At 36.8% G+C, this 7,339-nt stretch overlaps 1 pseudogene; it reads left to right on the forward strand.

Moving 5' to 3' along the window:
* Window positions 1-5,947: 5,947 nt before the first annotated feature.
* Window positions 5,948-7,000, forward strand: LOC149152771 (uncharacterized; annotated as a pseudogene).
* Window positions 7,001-7,339: the final 339 nt, after the last annotated feature.

Raw genomic sequence — 7,339 nt, forward strand, 5'->3', positions numbered from 1 at the left:
AACCCCATGAAATATCTCACCTCATCTACATTCTTAGAAGATACCCACTTCATGATGGCCCTTATCTTTTCTAGATCTACTGCAATGCCCTCCTTAGAGACAACATGCCCCAAGTAATGTACCTCAGTCTGAAAGAGACTACACTTGTTGATCTTAGCATACAACTGATGCTCTCTCAACAATCTCAACCCTGCTGCTAAATGCTCAACATTCTCTTCCTTATTTTTAGAATATACCAATATATCATCAATGAACATAATAACAAACTTATACAAATACAGATGCAACACACTATTCAGTAAGCACATAAATGTAGCTTGGGCATTTGTCAAAACAAATGGAACTACAACAAACTCATAATGCCCATACCTGATCTGGAAATTCATCTTGTAAATGTCCTCCTCTTTGATGCATAACTAATGATATCTAAATCTAAAATCAATCTTCGACAACACTATTGCTCCCTTCAACTGATCAAACAAGTCATCAGCCATCAGCCATCAGCAACCGATACCCATTCTTGATGGTCACTTTTTTCAACTACGTGTAGTCAATGCATAATCTGAGAGTACCATCTTTCTTCTTACAAACAACACTGATGTGCCCCATGGTGTTACACTTGGCCTAGTGTATCTCTAGTCCAACATTTCCTTCAACTGTAGCTTCAACTCTACCAACTCAGGTGTGCTCATCCTATAAGGTGCTTTTGATGGCGGAGCTTCCCATGACACCAACTCAATAGAAAATTCTACCTCCTTGTGAGATGGAAACTCTATAATGTCCTCGAGAAATACAACCTTGAACTGTTGTAAAACTAGGTACCTTCTCAAAACATATGCATCCTCAACTTCCTTACCCTTGTCACTAGAGATGTGCACTGCAAATAACACCCACCCTTTTCTACGACTACATTTTTCTTGCATAGTTGTTACCATCCTAATTGATGTGGCTTTCTTCTTTCCCTGCAAGACTCTTGGTTCCCCATTGTCATCCACACACTCAATTTATTTTTCATAACAATCTACCTTGGTTCTATGAAGGTACAACCAATCCATGCCCAACGACATGTTGTATGATCCCAACAGTAATACATTCATTTTTTTGTGGTAGGCATACCATTCAAATAAAATGCATAATCTCTTACCCAATGATGAACTCTCTTCTTTATGCCTATAGCCAACTGCACTAACCAATGTTTTGCATGAAATTCCTTACTCAAACCACACTTATCCACCAAGTTAGGACTAACATAGCTATAATTAGATCTAGGGTCAATCAAAATAGAAATAAATTGACAACAAATATTACCTTCCATCTCAATGATAGATGCTTGATGGTCTGCCTATTTGTTATCCAATGTTGCATATATACAAGGAATGCTCTGACCAACATCCCCAACAGTTTGTGCATACTGTGCGATATATATCTGAGGCCTACCACCCTGATTTTGTGGGAAATATCTCCTACAATGATCCTGGCCACATGTCCAACACTCTATAGGCTTCCAGTATGCATCCTTATGCTGCTCCTCAGATCAAAATCCATGTCCTTTGTCTAATTCATTGAACTTATTAGATGGCACTACATACTCTTTATTACATGAACCCTGAGGTCTTGCTCACTTTCTATCCTATTTTCCTTTGTTCTTACATTACCTTTCAAGTCTAGCTTAGTCTCATATCTATGCTTCGATTGTTCATAGAAATTCCTTAACTTTCAAATGGCCTCCTCCAATGATCTAAGCTCATAAAACTCATTCTTGCCTTTGAATGCAATTGGTAATCCATTAATGAACCTTTGAATCTTTGCCTTCTCCTCCATGCGATAAGGCACATACCTGAGTGACTCCAAGAACCTACTAGTGTACTCCTCATCTATCATTGACCCCATCTTTAGCTCATAAATTATTTTTCCCTGCTATCAAAGTATCTCTCTGACAAATACTGCTACTTGAATAACCACTCAAACTCACTCCAACTCAAGTCTTCCCATGAATACATCTGACATTATTCACATCTTCCCACCAAATGTCTGCCTTACCTTTGAGACTAAATGTAGCTACTATGGATTTCATGTTCTCTGAATAATCATGTAACCTGACGAACTTCCTCATGCCAAGCAACCATGACTCTACATCTTTTGGTTTCTTCATCTCTCCATAAAAAGTAGATGGCTTTGCTTTCTTAAACTCATTTGACAAGTATCCCCTATCACTCCTCCTGTAAGGATGATAATGATAACGATCATAGTGCCAATCTGAATCAAAACTAGAATACTAGCTTTGCCTATCCCTTTTCCTCTCTGGAATATCCAATAATTTTCCATCTCTAATCATTTCATTTCTATCTAACCTGTGACCACCATGCGACCTACTACCATATGCCCCATTACTTATGTCCTCCTGCTCATAGCTGATCCGACGTGGTCCGTGTTGCTATAAATCTAACAAAATCTTAAGTATCATTGCATTTACCTCTACTTGTTTCTCCTGTGCATGCATGATTATGTCATTATCTACCTTACAACTCCTTATTTCTTCTTTTAAGATTCTCAATGTATCTACCAAATCAGAAGAGTTTCTAACACCATACTGCTCATTTGATTCATAGGGAGATTCTGTGTAGTCTACCATCTTGATAGAAATTTGATATTTCTTCCTGCAAGGTATATCATGTTAGCTAAACCAAATCACAATAAACCAACATATCTTAGTATAGCTCAGGGAGGATACCTTATCTGCAAGATCAACAAATCAGCATGATACATGTATAATATAATGATGAAAACATATAGAAATATAACACATAAGTATATAACCATGCAACCATCATTCTAAGTCCATTCATCAATGCATGACCTTACTAACAATGCACACCATGACCTCATGCATGACAACAACCACTAGATCATTGTACACTTGACCACATGCAAACATGAACATGTATAAACAATGTGTAACCAACCACACACATGCATAAACACATACGATCAAGCATAAACAAACAATATTTGAAACCAAACCTACAATAATGATACATGCAACCAAGCACACAAGAATGTAACAAAATATACAAGAATGTAACTAAGTGTACAAAATGATACATGTAAGTGACATATAACAACATGTAACCAATCATACACTCACGATGATACACTCCATAATAATAGCATCAACTTCTACATGATGACATCAACATTAGGCAAATGCAACAAGCACATGGAATGCATGTGTAAGAGACACGTATGCAACCGACATGCATGCATGACCAACACACAACCCATCCAGTCTGAGGGGTGAACCATGCTCTGATACCACTCTGTAACACCCTCCTCCCACATCTACCCAAAAACTGTCCATTCAAGGTAAACATGTGATGATACGCCACTATGATATGATTTGACATCCTAAGTCATGTTAAGGAAGTGGAACCGATAGAAACACACCACACAGACATTCAAAATCAGCATTAGGACCCTTAGGAACCAATCCAACCTTTTTACCAACCAACCCCTAGGTCCCACTAAGAATTTAGACCACTTGACCTCTGGACGTTCTCATGCTATGGGGATCCTAGCATCTAGGGACCTTTGGACACTCTCATGCTATGGGGATCCCAGCATCCAGGGACCTCTAGACGCTCTCACAGGCCTACAAGCCAGTGTCCAAGGACTATTTTGCACAGTGTTGTGCTAGCGTCCTTGGGATTTGAGCCACTTTTTTAGGCCCAAATCCCATATCACTGCCCATAGTTGAATGACATCTTCAGAATAGTAAGATAAGAGGGAAATGAAAGTGTAAAATCAATTACTTGAATAAGACCTTAACTCGACCCCTACTAGACATGACAGGAATTTCATCAAACATATCATGAATATGTAATCTACAGGTGTAAATAACAGATCTAAGGATGGGGGTCTCATACATAGTTGAGAATCACTAAGAGACATTGATGCCTCAACACATTGACTGTCATTTCATCCATTAGGTCATTGATACATTGTTCATTCATTTACAAGTAAAACCATGATGAGATCCATACATAGCTATTGTCATAAAACATATATATATAACCAACATAATAACAATATAAATACCAATGAAATCACAACCATATAAACCACATATAAACCAGTATAATACTCATAGAAATACAAGGAGAAATAACCTCATATTGATGATGCAAAATCCAAACCATGGATGGGAATTCCTCGTTCCACCCAGCCGTAGAATGGTTGAGCCAAATCTCTCTTTAGCCATTCAACCTTGTGCCATATTCAAAGTATGAATGTGTGATATCATAGAACACATCAATCCAAAACCATTGAGGGCTTCCAAAGATCATCCACCTCAACCCATCAAACAATGATTCCACCTCACGATCGAACATCACAAAAACCATCATCAGATTGGTCTCCATCCAAGCCTTCCAAGGCTTCCAGAGCTTCCAGAGCATTTGTTCCAACCAAGGCTTCCAGGACTAGTAACTCAACCCACAGCTGTTTCCAGGATTCTAGAGAATTTGTCCAACCAAGGCTTCAAGGACTAGTAACTCAACCCACCAAGGGCTTCCAGAGCGTTTGTCTAACCAAGGCTTCTAGGACTAGTAGTTTTACCCAATCTATTACATGGATTCCAAAGCATTTGTCCAATGAAGGCTTCTAGGAACTAATAACTCAACCCAAGCTAAGGAAACATGAGAACCAGCCAAAACAAAACAAGGAAAACAAATCCACAATCACCATGGCTATCTAGTAAATGGAAAGGTTATGAAATCCACTGTCAATCTAAGAAATACTCCATTCCAATGAAAAATCATGAACAATAATCCACATGCATATGCCATGAATGCCAAAGTAGTGAGGAAAACATAAATGCAACTTAGCACCTGCAAGAAAATCCCGTTGTAGTTTCTAATCTCGATGTCCTTTTGGGATTTTCTTCTCTTCCTTTCCCTTCTTGCTCCCAAAATCCAAGTATACCACACCCTCCAAGAGTGATCCAAGAAAACTCTAAGTATCCAAGAGTATGAGAGAGATAGAATAATGAGAGAGCTACAAACTAAACTAACAAAAGAATACCAACTGGTCCTCAAAAGCCTTTTTATGAATGAGGCCTCTATTTTCTTCATTTTCCATTATTTTCCTTTCATTTTCCTCCTCACATGCAACCTGTGACTTTTCACCTCCCCTTTCTCCTAATTTCCATTATTTTCATAAATAAATGTGCCAAAAATGTCAGTTTTCCTTTCTAAAGCCTTAGCCATTACCTTTGCCAATTTCCTTAGCCATTAATAAACCAATGAACATGCACACTAGGATGTCTTGCCCAACATTCAACTTGGAATAAGTGTCCCATCAACCGCAGTTATTATTTTTCCTTTATTAACTTTTATTACATGGAATTTTCACCAGGGTTGTTATACTTATTGCTGCATATAGAAGAGTTGGAAAATGAGAAGGAATATATCAAAGAAACAAACAAGAATGAAATAGACATACTAAGAATTTGTTTGGAAGAGACTATCAAGGACCTAACTATGTCCTTAAATTTGTCCATTAAATAATCTATAGAGATGAGGGAGTAGAAGGATATTTTTGAAGATGTTATTTGGGAAAAAGATAGGACTTTGAGTTTAGCTCTAAAGGAAAAAGAAGATCATAAGCAACAAATTATTTTGAGGGAGAAACTGCTAGAAGCTAAGGAAAAATAATCTAAAAGGAAACAATATTTGTTGTAGTAAACCTGAAAGAATTCCAAGAGTTGAAGGAACAAAATAGTATGCTTGAAACTCTAACACAACAAAAAGAGAGATCCTTGAATTTATTGACAAAGGAACAGGAGGAGAAAAAGAAGCAAGTTGTTTGGATAGAAGGACCTATCCAAGAAAGTAAAAAGTGTACAAATGTAACCTCAAATTATTTGGAAGAAGCAGGGAAGGAGAAAATGATGTTTGAGGAAACTATTAGAGACAGTGAAAGAACCTTAAATCAAGTTATGAATGAGGAAGACAAGTGAATGGAACTTGAGAGATTCATTTTAGAGAAAGATATTTCATCAAGCTTCGCTCAAAAACAAATTAAAAATAAGAAAAATGAAAAAGTTCTACTCAAATAATGTCTTGAATAGAAGGAAGTATCGCTTGAGTGGGCATTGATGCATATAAAGGAAAAAGAGAAACAAAAAGAGTTATTTTAGGCAAAGGTGCAAAAGCTTGAGGATTGCATCATAGACTTAGAAATGAATCAAAAGTAGACTGAAATGCAATTAGCAAGGTATATTAGGAATTTCATGGATGCATATTTTAAGTTTGAAGAAACGACATTGGAAAACATTCATCACAACTTCCTAAGGTAATGAAATTTGTCTGTCAACATTTCTCAAATCATTAGTTTTCCTATCATCGCTCAAAACATGACAACATTCATGGCAACTGAAGTTTGATTTATTGTTTTACCAAAGTACATATTTATTGTCTATCTGTAAGGAACATTCACTTGCATTAAAAGAAAAGTATCTTTATAATATTTTACTAGAAAATAATATCATAGTTTTTATTTTTAGATCAAGATTATTAAAGTAAATTGTTCAAGTTGATCAATATTTTTTTTTACCCAAAAATATTTACACAAGTTTGATTTTCTGCACATGTCTAGTATTATGGGTAGCCAAAGTGGTCATTGTGGTTTACTCTGGTCTTTGTAGATTTCATGAATTTTTTTTTATGAAAATTATTGGACACTACAACTAATTGTTGTTTGTGATGGTTATGTAAGATTAGAATATGATTATTCTTCTCCCCATTGTCTTGAAGATAAATTTCATAATGTTCTCTTCTAGAGTTAAATTACTTAATATTATTTTCGATAGCATTGGTATATGTTCTTTCTCGGGTTGAAAGAAGTTGAGCAGCAGCTGGTCATGCTTAGTGGGTTAGTCAATTCATTTACGATAAGGGAGTCACAATACAGGAGAATGTCAACTTTTATTTTAATAATCTAATATTACCATTAATTACCAAGGTCACAAACTCCTCAAAGCTCAATCCACTATCTTTATTTTGTCTTAAAGGGTTGTTGGGCAAAAAATTAGTGGGGGACAGAGGGAGCAAGCACCTAGATGTCCCCCTTTCCTCGGGTGCTGCTCAGAAAACCCCTGTTTTGGGAAATGTACTCTACACACTTGGGAAATGTTCCCCCCATTTCGCAAAATGGAGAGTGTGGGTAGACATTTGTCAATGCGACCCCCTTATAACCTGACTAGTTAGTGGAATGGTTGCCAGTATTCGAAATGTGTGCAATAGAGCTTACCACTTCCTATTAGTACCAATGGTGAGCAATG

This window comes from Pinus tabuliformis, chromosome 9, assembly GCF_031772625.1.
Source record: "Pinus tabuliformis cultivar Carrire ecotype Pingquan chromosome 9, CPIR1, whole genome shotgun sequence".
In the NCBI taxonomy this organism is placed as follows: domain Eukaryota; kingdom Viridiplantae; phylum Streptophyta; class Pinopsida; order Pinales; family Pinaceae; genus Pinus; species Pinus tabuliformis.